Raw genomic sequence first — 13,690 nt, 5'->3', positions numbered from 1 at the left:
GCATAATAAGTCTGTAAAGGGTCACTTCTATCGTCATCCTTGCCTTACATGCCCATAGTACACTTCTAGGTAGAACCACTGAGGGTATCTTTTGGGTATATAAGCACTATAGATTCGCTGGGCAAACCAGAGGAGAAAAAGACTTCCATGCTGACACGCTGACGCGAGACACTGAATTTCCTGCATGCAGACACTCTAGCACGCAGTGTTCTGACATCCCTTGTTGGGTGTCCTTCTTGAGACAAAGACCGGGTCCTTCGCTCTCCCACATCAGGTAGTGGGATTGGCTTTATCTTAAGGGGATTCTTGGCTATACACCTACATACATACTAGGTACACACAGGTACATCTAGTTAGGGTTTGCACCGTAGGAGTGCATAATATTACTGGCATGTATCCATATGCCTGCATTTATTCATTGTTTTAGCACTGCAGTAGAATTCTACATTGTATTTACCCTGCTGGTGCTCATAATCATATATATCTGTTTCTGTCTAATGGTTGTTGCAGCACATGTGTTTTACACTAGAATCAACCTGGTTCAATAAATGATTATTGAAAATGTCCCCACCGTTTATTCTGAGGGATCAGGGTTGTCATGTTCGATAGTTGCCAGAAGTTATTTGCTCCTTGGTAAGAGGGGCTCATAGTGGCACTGTGAGTTAGTTGGACTAACAGTATAACATATCCTTTGGGGGAGTCTGGAATCAGTCTGGACACCAACCCCCTAGTTTACATTGCCTAAACTCGCGGATTCTATATAGATGTGTAGGAACTAGACAACAAACTCTCTATCATGGGTAAATGCATAGGTTTCCTTCACACCCATATATCTTTACATTTTAACATTTGAATTGCTGCACGGATGGTCAACCATTACAAATGATTCTATGCTGCAGTTCAGGTGTTGGCTCTGGGTGCCAGGTACCTATGGACAACAAACACTACATATCCCTGTAACTGGAAGGGTCTGGTGGACCTACTAATATATTGTTTTATCTTAATCGGCCAACAGGTCAAACAATTGCATGTAACTTATTTTTAAAAATGTCAATGTTTCAAAATAATTTTAGATTAATTTTTTACTGTTTTTTATTTTATTTTTTTCAGGAGAAACCACACATGATCTATAAAAATAACCAAGTGCAGAATTCAGAATGTTGTCTACTATACAGAAAGGTATAGCTTTGTGGGTTTCCATAATAAAATGCAAGTACGTGACAACCACCAAGAGAAGGAAAAAGTGACTACCAATGAGATAAATGCAAAAACTCTCTCGCTTTTTACAAATCTGCTTGTTCCTCAAAGGTGGCAAGAGGGTGATTTTAGCACAGCATCTCTTTGATGATTACATATTTTTGAAATACAAACATATGCTTTCTTACCCAGCACTGTTTCCCATTAAAAAACACCACAGTTTGCTATATTTTGGCTATCTGCTCAGTTTGTTCCAGGGCAATCCACTAATCCTGTGTACCCTTTGTAATTCCCAACATGTAGGGAAATAAGGATGGAAATTTGGCCTGGATAACATTTGTTGAAAAAGGTTATGAAAGTTTTAGCCCGAAATGCAATAAATAGAAAAAAGTCACAGAGTGAGAGAGAAGGGTGCTGTTAGTGGGAAAGAAGCATCAGCAGCTAAGAGGCTAGAGAAGAAAATGGAAAGTACTAACATCTATGACTGAGAGCCTGACTACGAGCTTGATGGTGATGGTCCCACATCATGGCAGTGTCCGATTCCCTGCCTGCCTAGCTGGTGGCCAGCCCACTGAATTCCGATGCTGGCGGGTTGCTCTAGGTAAGACCGCCGGAGTAACACCAGCGCTGCCAGTAATTCGCAGACTGCCACTACGGCAGCAGGGGGAAAGCACCTTTCAGAGGGCGGTACAGACAATGTTGCCACCATCCGAATTACGAGTAGCCTTTCTGTTGAGCTGACTGTGGCTATGAGACTGCCTGCTTCAAGTCAGCAGAATCGAAGGAAATGGGGTGCAAATTCACCTATTTTCTTTTTTCCCCTCGGTGTTCCTTGTGGATCCCTTCCTCCAGGGCTCCCCTATACAAAAGCAACTTGACCCCAAAGAAAACGACCCTGTTGACACCAAAATCCAGGTGAGTCCATTTTGCACTTGTTACCAATTGACAGGACTGGGCACATATGATACGACATATACATGTACTGGGTATTTTTACAAATATGTCATACATATGTGTACAATTAACACTTGTGCAGTCAAAATGAACACACCTGCATCAACACAAATGGAAAAATAATCCCTGCCATCAGAAAAACTGCTGCTGGGCCATCTGGAACATCGTAATATGGCGGGCGAGAGATCGCAGACTCGGCGGTGCACTTGGGACCGCTGCGGCGGCGGTATGGTGGTAAGACCACCAAACTCATAATCAGGCCCTAAGTTTCAAACAATGACTTCTAGAGCATAGTGTCTAAGTAAGGAAACACATTGGATGGTATTATTTAACAAAAATTGCATCATTGGGTGAGACCTAAAATAAATAGTGAAGGCGCTCTATTAATATCAGGAACAAATCTGGGATGATAAACGCTGGAACAGGTTCTTCTCTCTGCTAGGGCACGCAGAGGCAGCTGGACCCCAACAATACCCAGAAACCATCCGATGAACACTGAACCACAGACACCAGCACTCATCCAATGATTTCAAAGGAAGGGGGTTTGGGAACAAACAAACTAAAACAACTGGTTAAAATAAAAAGCTAAAATAAGGAAAGAAACAACTGGTGCACGTTCGTGCCGGTGGAGAAGCAAACTCTGGTTCACAGAACAATCTGGGACTTCTATCCTAAAATTAGGAATGAATATAGAGACCAGCTCCTGCAGCAATTGTAAAGAATCAACAGGAACACAAATAAACAATTACTTTAGTCATGCCAAAACTTCTGCATTAGGTCAAGATAAAAGAGGCTTTTTTAGAATCAGGTGAATAAATAAGAAAACACACTCACACCAAACTGTGCCAAAGATAAATACACACAAGCGCACTTTATACTCTTATGTCAAGAGATTAGACATAATCTGCATCCTGCAGCTGAAGTATATCCAAGGTTTGAGAGCGTTACCAAGGCCTTTTTTCAGCGATGAAGACAGAGACCTATCAGCCAAACAAATAAACACTGCAATATTATTATATACATATATAAGCAAGAACTATTCAAGAATCACATGAATGATATAATAAGGAAAGGACAATATTGTGGCATAATAGAGTGAATCAGTCTGAGCGGGAGCATGAGGGAACTGCGACACACAGGAAACTAAGTCAGGAAGTCTCTGACTGAGAAGTATTTCGTGCGCCGTAAACAAATGTCTACCCGGTAATCAGAAATCAGCTGTGAGCTTAAAAAATGGAATTCCACAGAGAACAAGGGTCAAGTGAAGCCAAATAGGGATGGAGACTTATCTGCGAGAAGCAGGAGCGAAAACCGCTCAGGAATTGTCTGACCGGCATCTGCAGAGAAGATCTGTCATGCCGCTGGACCTTCAAGCTGGAAAACTCAATTCGAAGCATTGAATGCGTGCTTGGGCGGGGTTTAAATAACTCAGCTTGGTTGACAAGTCACGTAGCGGGCACCCCACCTGCAGAGGACCGCCCATCGCCTGTTGACAGGTACGCAGGATCAGCCACTACGGGCCTTCCCAGTCGAGTGAAGAGATGCAGCCCCAACCAACACTGGCCAGTCTTCCTCGTCTGTTGCTGGTGGTGCATCGAGCTCCGGTGCGGGCTGAGGAAGAAGAGAAGGAAAACACCACCACATAACAAGGCATTCATACAATTACAGGTCAATTTCTCTTCTTTAGGGAACACGGGGGTGATGGGAAGAGCCTAGGGCGAGGTGTGTTTGCTGAGACCCTGCTAGGAGCCCCCACCCAACAGACAGTCTTCCTAGGTAGGATGAACGTTAGGGGAATGCACCTAGTGCCCTGGGGGTCTCCCTGATTAGTAACCCCAACACTGCTGGAGGGCGGGCGGCAGTGGGCAGTTCGATGGATCCTGACAGTACTGCCCTTCCAAGGCTCAGTGACAGGGCTGGGTTTGTGGGAGTTACGCTGATGGAATATACACAACAGTCGGGGAGCATGGATATGAGATATTGGTTCCCAGGCTCATTCCTGTGGGCCATACACTTTCCAAGCTACCAGGTAATCAGGTAATATAAAGTACCCCTGGTTCAGCGAGAATGTAAAATAGAATTTACTTCATGTTCTAGATGACCTTCAATATTCACTGAAGGTGGTGAATTGATGTGACGAGTTTTTGGACAAGCGGGTTCAAAGAGGAACACATGAAAGGTAGAATGACTTTTTAAGTGAGCCAGTAAAGCCAGGCATCCTGCTGATTTCTGATATAGTTTTAGAATGGGGAATGGACTGATGTATTGTGGCTGAAATTTGAAAGGCCCTTTTAAGCGTAAGTGTTTGGTGGATAACCACACTTGCTGGCCCACCTAGTAAGAAGGAGCTAGATCTCTCTTTCTGTCCGCGTAATGCTTGTACAAGAGCTTTGCACATGTCATGTTCTTTTTTAATTCTTCGAGAACCTGTTGTTGTAAAGCGTGTTTTTGAGCTAAAGGTTTAGAAGAGGGCGAATGCCTTGTTAGCAATGGGGAAGTTCTGGGATGATACCCATACAGTGCGTGGAAAGGTGAGAATCCACTAGATAAAGGTGATCAATCCATAGCTCTTGTTCGGTAACATAATTTTGTAATAATTGTTCGATATCGTGGTTGATTCTCTCAGTTTGCCCACCGGACTCCGGGTAAAATGCGGAAGAGAGGTCCATAATGTTAAGTAATTTGCAAAATTCTTCCCAGAAGTATGAAACAAATTGGGGTCCACGGTTGAAATGAGACGTGATGGTAAACCATGGAGCCGTAGTGTGTGTTGTAAAACAGACTGGATAGATGGGGGGAATCAGGTATCCTGTTTGTTGGGAAGCAATGACACATTTTAGTTAACAGGTCAACTACCATCACGATCAATGTAATGCCACCATTTCTTAGTCGGGGTGTCCTTTATCCATTTTCCTAGATCTAACTGAGCAGAGGTGTGCTGTATTTGTTCCAACCACGAAACATCCTTGGTGTTAATTTTGTTCACAACGTTTGTTTTAGCTAATAATAAAGGAGGTTCACTCGGATGTTCTGCCTCCGGAGCGGGTCGGGAAAGAACGTCAGCCTTTCCGCTCTGTCGTCCTGGTAGAAAGGTGATCACGAAGGAGAAATCTGCAAAGAACAGAGACCAGTGTAATTGCCAGGAAGCGAGTGCTTTGACTGATTTCAAGAACTGTAAGTTCAGGTGATCCATGTACACGGTGACAGAATGTTTCCCGCCCATTAGATAATGTCTCCACTCCTGAAAAGAAGCTTTAACAGCCAATAGTTCTTTATCAAAGATGGTATAGTTCTTGTCAGCCTCTGCAAGTTTTCCGGAGTAAAAGGCCACTGGGTGAAGCTGCCCTGTGTCTGGGTGTCTTTGAGTTAATATACCACCTAGAGCAATATTTGAGGCATCGGCTTCTAGATAGAAGGGCTGGTTTGAATCAGGGTGCAAAAGAATAGGTGCAGATGGAAAGGCCTGTTTGAGATGTTGGAAGGCCTGCTCAGCTTCCGGGCTCCACCAGAATTTCTGATCTTTATGGAGGAGAGTGGTGATGGGGCAAACACTTTTGAGAAGTCCGCGGTGAAGCACAAATAGAAATTGGCGAAGTCAAGAAGGTGTTGGATATCATTTACGCAACTGGGTGCTGGCCATTAAAGGACGGCTTGTACTTTGGCGTCATTCATAGCCAAACCTTCAGGTGAAATAACAAATCCCAAAAAGTTCACGGTAGTAACATGAAAGGCAAATTTTTCCATCCTGGTGAACTGGTGGTTTTTGCGTAATGCCTGTAACACTTTTTTTACATGTTCAATATGTTCAGAAAGGGAGTGTGAAAAGATCAACATGTCATCAATGTACACCAGTACAAAAATATCCAAAAAGTGTTGTAGAACGCTATTCACCAAGTGCTGGTAGACGGCCGGGGCATTGCATAGACCAAAAGGCATCACCTGGTACTCAAAAAGCTCGAACTTGGTGCGAAAAGCCGTCTTCCACTTGTCACCTTTTATCATCCACACCAGATGGTATGCACCACGTAAATCCAGCTTGGTGAAGATGGTGACGGATTGTCCTTGATCCATCATGGAGGTGATGAGTGGTAAGGGGTACCGGTTCTTAATGGTCACCTGGTTTAAGGCTCGATAATCGATGCATGCACGGAGGTCCCCTTTTTTCACAGGGACAGAGAAAAGGGGATATGAGGCCGGTGATTTAGAATGGCGAATTAATCAATTTGCCAGATATTTGTCTGCGTATATTTTCAAGAAGTCGTTCTCTTTTTCCGTCAATGCGTAGATACAGCTACAAAGAACTCGTGCCCCTGGTTCTAGATCGATGTAACAGTCAAACTCTCGTTGAGGGGGAAAAGTTTCTGCTTTTTGTTCATCAAAAACATCAGCAAAGTTTTGATATTCGTTGGGCAGACAAGCAAGGGCAGTGGCAATCACTCGACATTTAGATGATAAAGAGGTGGTGGTGCAGGGTGCAGAAACATGACTCATACAAAACTGAGAGCAGAACTCGGACAGAAAGGAGAAGGTTTGCTTACACCAGTCTATGGTGGGGTACGTTTTACCTGCCATGGGATTACTAGAATGACACCGTACTGGGGGGCATCTATTAAATCCAGTTTGCACTGTTTTTTATGCCCCGTGAGTGTTTCCATGACCAAAGAGATAGTGCTATGAGATAGGGGACCAGAGGATAACGGGGAACCGTCGACAGCACAGACTTGTTATGTGATGTTTTTTCTTGTCACAGGAATTCGGTGAGTGCAAGCAAATCCCCAGTCACAGAAGTTTCCTGTGGCCCCTGAATCGATCATGACTAGCACACTCTGGAGGGGGACATTGGGAACAGTTAAGGATACATTCAAAGTGACATGGGTGGTAGCAATCTGGTTTGTGTTGGCCACAGGACCTTTCTGGAAGTTAGGTGTTCTCCAATCTTTTTTAGGTTTCTTTGTGCAGTCTTTTACAAAGTGACCACTTAGGCCACAATAAAGACAAAGGTTGTCACGCCGTCTTTTCTCTTTTTTGGTCTTGGAAAGGGGGGCCGAACTAAGACCCTCTGCATGGGTTCTCCACTATCCATCATAGTATTTCTGAATATTCGGGAGTAAGTACAGGGCAAAGGTGGGATATCCTGTTTTTGGCATGCTTCTTCTCCCCTCGTCATTCTGCCAACCAGTGGTCTAATTGAAGAACCAAGTTTATGAGCGCATCGCAGTCTCGGGGACAGTCGACCACCTGAGCCAGCATGTCTTTGAGTTCATCACGCAATCCTCTGTAGAATAATGATGCTCTTTTGTGTTCCAAACAGTGGGCCTCTACAGTCAGTCTGTTAAATCCTGGTGATACAGAATAAAAAGACCAATAGAAATTTGTAAGAGTTATACAAATGGAGCAATGTCAATACCATAATGCTCATCTCTTATTGTCTTGTAAATTCAAAGAAGAGAACGTCTCTATCTTATTACTGGGACTATAACTAGCATACTTCGAACCCAGCCTTCTGATATGGACTATTCCCTTCCTTTAGAATTGTTAACATCGTTATAGTCCCAGGATTTATCAAAAACAGTGCCCTATATAACACATACTTGTAGTCTCGGTACCTTTAACAGCTTGTCTAACAACAGGTAACCAGTAACTGCCAAACATTCAATTTCAAACATACAGTGCCTTACATAATGCGCACATCATTAAACCCGCAGCATCCACGACATTGCTCTCAAATCTACATAGGCTGGCCCAATAATTTAATAATAATTGGGATACAACAGATGAATATCAGATATATTTATTTTTGTTATGGATTGCTCTTACATGTTCCCACGTGGTTCACTTAACATCTAATATAGCGTTGGAGCGATGTAGGCAACTAAACCAGGATATGTGACATCTAGCCAATCACAAGTTGTCCCATAGCCCTAGTAAACAACGATAATAATACAAAAAAAAGAGTAGATATCGGATCGCTGAGTGGGCTTGGAAACGCGATTAACATAACTTTTTTTAAAAACTAAGGCAAATTTATGGACCATTATTATACTTCACTGGAAATAAATAAAGTTTTTATCCTGAATTAACACACAGTATGTTTACCGATAAACACACTAAAAGGCGCGCTAACCGCAAAATTTTAACCAATCGTAGACGACCCTGGGCGGCGTGACGTCAAAGAAGAATCACGTTCCGATTACCGGAGCAACGAGTGCCTGATTGGTTAAAAAGTGACCTATCAGAGAGTACGAACAATTGGCCAACCGGCACGTAGCAAACATAAAAGATGTAGAAACAGCAGCTATGCCATTCGCTTCGATTGACTGGACGAAGACGATCGTGGTGCCGCTGTTCGCGAAGGGAGCAGGGAGGCCGATCAATTTCGAGCTGATAAGTCAAACAAAGCCATCGTTAGCCAAAACTTTCTTTTCAAGATAAAAGATAACTGAGGGAAACTGTTAAAAAATATATATATTTCGTTAAAACTAAAACTCAACCCCAGATAGGCGCATGATAATAATAGGCACTCAGTAGACTTACTATGCTGTTAGCGTCTCACTCCGAGCATGGAGTAAAGCACATTAACAAAGGCATCATAGATACTAGGAATGCCATAAGAATAACTTAACCCGTTTGCCGCGGCTGCGATTTCGCGGCAGTGCGGCACTTCTGCAAAACGGGCGGTGCCGTGTCGGCCGTTGGACGTGCGCAGCACTACGAAGGTAGTGCTCACGACGTCCAACGGCGGACGGCAGCAATTAAGGGGTTAATATGCTAGAAATGACAAGGTACATCAATAACAACTAGAAAGGTTCTAAAGAACAGGTTCAATGTAACAACGAACCTTACCTTGCCTTTAGCATATACAATAGTCCTTATTAGGAATAGTGAACAAGATAGCAGAATCAGTGAAGCATCATTCACGAATCGTTTGATAGTAAATACTAAAAGAGGAAAATAGATATAAACAAACCCTGACTGAATTATAAATCATGGAAGAATATAAAAAATCTTCTTCACAGAGAATAATCTTCAAACTACACAAAGACACGAGGTAATTCCCGACGTTTTGAGTGTGCCACGCTAATTCACATCAAGAAGGTCCGTGGCTGCAGTGATTTGTATATTTGAATTAAGGTGAGTCCTATAGGTGACAACCATAAGCAGAGTAGACAATAGGACATAACAGTTCATATAATAATAGAAACTCCTGCTTTTGTCACTGGAATAAGAATATAAAAACATTCCCTTCCGAAAACGGTGGCTCCTCCGAACAGTGTGCCAAATCGCATTGAATATTATTGAAGGTAAATAAACATCCAGATATCTTCATAAAACATTAGAAATAAGTAGAAAGTTGAAGGTTACAGACACCCTTACTTTCCTTCTTATCTCTACAGATTGCTGCAATTATCTTCAAAACTGCACAGACAGCCTATTGCCCCAGATCAGTAAAAAGGGCTCTAAGGCAGCAAGATCTTATCGTTGGTTTCAAAATAAATAAAATAATGTTTTATTTCTAAGGTATATAGCACCCTGATTTTGAGTATAATCATAAAAATATAGGAGCTATTTTATAATATCACAGACTAATTGTCCCAGATGAGTTAACAACAAAAAGAAAAGGGCTCTAATGCAGCAAGATCCTATCACTGGTTTTCAAAATAAACAAAATAATGTTTTATTTCTAAGGTATGTAGGACTCTGGCTTTTAGTATAACCATAAAAACATAGGAGCTATCTGATAACACAACAGACCTAGTTCTAGGACAAAGGGAGAGGTAATAGATTATTCCAAGGTATAAATATGTATTAACTGCTAGATGTATTATACGCTGGTTGAATAGAAATGTGATAAGGGCCGAGTCCCCAAGAGTAGAAATGTTTTTTTTTTAACTATGTGTAAATATAATATGTACACTGTAAGAATGAATGGTCAGTAATTGTGTTGTTCTCTTAAAACCTAGAATCTGTCCTGAAGAAGGTGTTGTCATAAGAAAAAGCCGAAACGCCGCGTCGACAAATTTTGATTCCTTTTTAATGATTATGTTTTGTATTTTATGACCTTAGTAGCATATGTATTTTCCTTGATGTTTTTAATCAATTGTGACTACAGCATATTTTTATGAATAATTAATAATAACATGTGCATATGGTGTTTTATCATCAACTTCTTGAGAACAACTTTATTGACATAGTGCATGCCATAATTGTGTACCTAACATTACAACTTGTTAAAAAAAATGTGACTAAAGAATTGTGAGAATAATAAGTGCTGATACATAAGCTCTCAGTATTGGAGCCTCTTACCTCTACGCCTTTGTCCTTTAATGAACTAGCCCAGATAGGTCCACTTGTCCTTACCAAAAAAAACCACAAAAATATATATATATATATATAGAGTGGCCTCGTAGTCTAACCCATAGACTTGTCATCACGGGACACCACGTGTTTTTTCCTCTTTCATTCCCCCTGGCCCCAGACTAACCCACAGAGGGGGCCTCCTAGAAAATTATTTTTCAGTTAGAAGTTGCAGCATGGTGTAGACTTTGCTAATATTGTCACAATATATTAGACTTTTCAGCCATGATTTGGTTGTTGGGCGGCGCTTACTCCCAGTTCAGGGCTGTTTGACGTTTCACCAGTAACAATGGCTTAGATACGATTCTGCGTACTCCCCTCTGGACATCGTGTACAGAACTCAACATAGTCATCAGGGAATCTGGTGTAAGGAAAGTCTTCACCATTAAGGAAAATCTTGAGAAAACATTTCACCAGAATTCCACTATATATAGGATCATAGTTAAATTGGCAAAACCCGTCTCATCACCTTGGCATTTGGGACAATTATGTGATCTAGGGCCAGATGTAGGAAGGCAATTACCGGTCGGTAATGGCCGAAATCGGCCGTTACCGACCGGTAAGTGACTTTTCCTATGTAGGGGGCACATTTTCTGATTCGGTAAATAACGAATCGGTATTTACCGATTCGGTATTTACCGAATCATCATTTACCGATTCAGTATTTACCGAGTCGGTAAATGAAATGTAGGAAGCACTTCAAACAGTGCTTTTGGGCTAAAAGGATTCGTTGTTTACCACCAACTATTAGTTGGTGTTAAATAAGGAATTCCTATGTAAAAGCATAAAAGTGCATTTACACCTGTGCCATGTGACAGACATACATGCCCTTAGGGCATGTATGTATGCCACATGTGCACACCAGCACTAATCAGCGGTGCAACAGGGTGTCAAAGTGACACCCTGCCACCCTTCAATTTTTCGGTATTTACCGAATCCGTAATTACGGATTCGGTAATTGACATTCATTCCTCCAGGCCCATATGAATGAAAGGCAAATACCGAATCGGTAATTACCGATTCGGTAAATACCGAATCTTACCGATTCGGTAAATACCGAATCGCGAATAATTACCTACATTGCATTTACCGATTCGAAAATACCGAATCAGTAAAATTCGGTATTTTCGAATCGGTAAATCTAAATTACCTACATCTAGCCCCTAGTTGGGTCCATCTTAGCCAGTGCAACAGACGTGATATAGGCTCTGTGTAGAATTTTATGGTGCAGGAGTGTGTTTCCGTGGTTGGGGGAGAAAAAAACTTGAAAAAGGGGTTCTCCTGCTAAGAGTGTGAATGCCTAGGCAGGGATAATATCTACAAACTTCAAGATCTTAGGCAAATATTCAGAGACATAACATGGCTGGGACACAAGCACTGAAAAACTAAAAAAGTTTATATTTTAATACCAAAGTGAAAACTATGTATCATTAATTATTATTTATTAAACATTATAGTTTTCCATTTATAATAAATATTTCCCCCAAAATACAAAAAGTTACTTCGATTAATCCACATAACATTCTACTGCTCATAAATACCCATACATATGTCCACTTCAAGCACCCAACATGCACAATTGTCAATGTTTAAACATAGGTCATTGTGGTCTGATATAGAGATAAATCATAGTGTATTATATGAGCATTTTTCTCTCATACAGCAAATGACAGTTCACATATATGACCAATTAATATTTGTAACTAGATTGGTCTACATGCAAACTGTATTTATCAGTGCTGTATCTGTGGACAACACAAGATTACTTGCTCATTGGTGATTTGCATGTATGATATAATAGTTCATACGCATAACCTGCTGGCTTGCTGTATCCAATCTCTGATAGGATTAGCATATTGCTTGGAAAGAGTTTATGTAAACAGCATACTATTTTCTAAGCGTCACCTATTGATTTTGGTGCATGTCATGATGGACTCGGTGGGCCTCAGCCCCCTACTGTGCTGGTTCAAGGTGAGGACCAGATAGGAACTAAAACTTAACCGGTTGATCCTTGCGTATTGTTTGACCCATGACCTGGTGCACAAGATCCTGTGTATAGCCTATGTGAAGGCAACTTTTGCCTCTCTCGGGAGAGCAGATATCTTTAGTTATCTCAATTCTTTGTCCTCTTGAGAATTGACATAAGTGAAAAGGTTGTTTCTGTATTGAGCCCTGCTGGATAGAAAGCAGTGTGAGCTGCAGAAACTCTTGGTGGGGGGACACATGGTCTTGAATGGGTATGGAGCTGTATCTATCCCAAGTTCACCATCAGGTAGACAGTTTTTTCCTGGCCAAGTACAGGTTCAACTCGCTTCATCATCTTTTGACTTCTCCAACTGGCTGTGCTTTGCCTGATTGTACACTTTAGTGTTGCTATTTTAGTAGTCCTAAGAAAGTATTTTTAGTTCCCCTGCTGAAGTCCTTGAAATTTTCTCAAGTAAGGCCGGCCTTGGTTTACCTGCCGATTTTCCCCAATGAATGTGTTATGTTTGCTGTGTTATATTTTTTATGAGGTTCATTGGTGTCTAGGAGATTGAGACCTGATTAGTTCTTGTATTGCCCCGGTTGGCTGGGGCTTTCTGTTTTATTGATTGTCATTTTATGTGAAAATGTTTTACTGAGATGATTTTATATTTGTGCCTTTTATATTTTTTTATGGTTGTTTTTGTCATCCGGATAAAGATTTTAATATGATGATTTGTGTGCACAATATACAAGTACATGTTTTTGCATGCCGAAGCACAATATTTGTTTTCCTTGTCAATCCACCCTTTTAAATAAATAGAATATACTTTGGTTTGTATGTGGTTTACTATTACACTCATTAAGCTCTTCTGTTAAGCCCGAATTACATGGTAGTTTTCTTGCACTACACTATGGTTTGACCAAGCTGATTTTAAGAGCTGGCAAAGATAATTGCTAATGGTAACAAGTTCTCAGGAAGCTGGAAGCTTAGTTTTTTTTCAAGTCCTGGGGAAAAGTCAATCCATGTGGAGATTGCTTATGAATTTGTAAGGCCCATCACTACATGTAGTTACTACATGAAGGGTTAGCTTTTGTTTGGTCAATTGAAGCAGATGAAGCATGGTTTTTCTTGAAAAAACATATTTTTAGTGTTCCAATTTTGAAGCACCCTGATGTAAACATTCACTAAATTGTTGAGAAAGATGCTTTTCATCATGCA

This window comes from Lissotriton helveticus, chromosome 6 (genome assembly GCF_964261635.1).
Source record: "Lissotriton helveticus chromosome 6, aLisHel1.1, whole genome shotgun sequence".
NCBI lineage: Eukaryota > Metazoa > Chordata > Amphibia > Caudata > Salamandridae > Lissotriton > Lissotriton helveticus.
The sequence above is the reverse complement of the archived record's forward strand: the minus strand, read 5'-3'. Positions refer to the sequence as shown.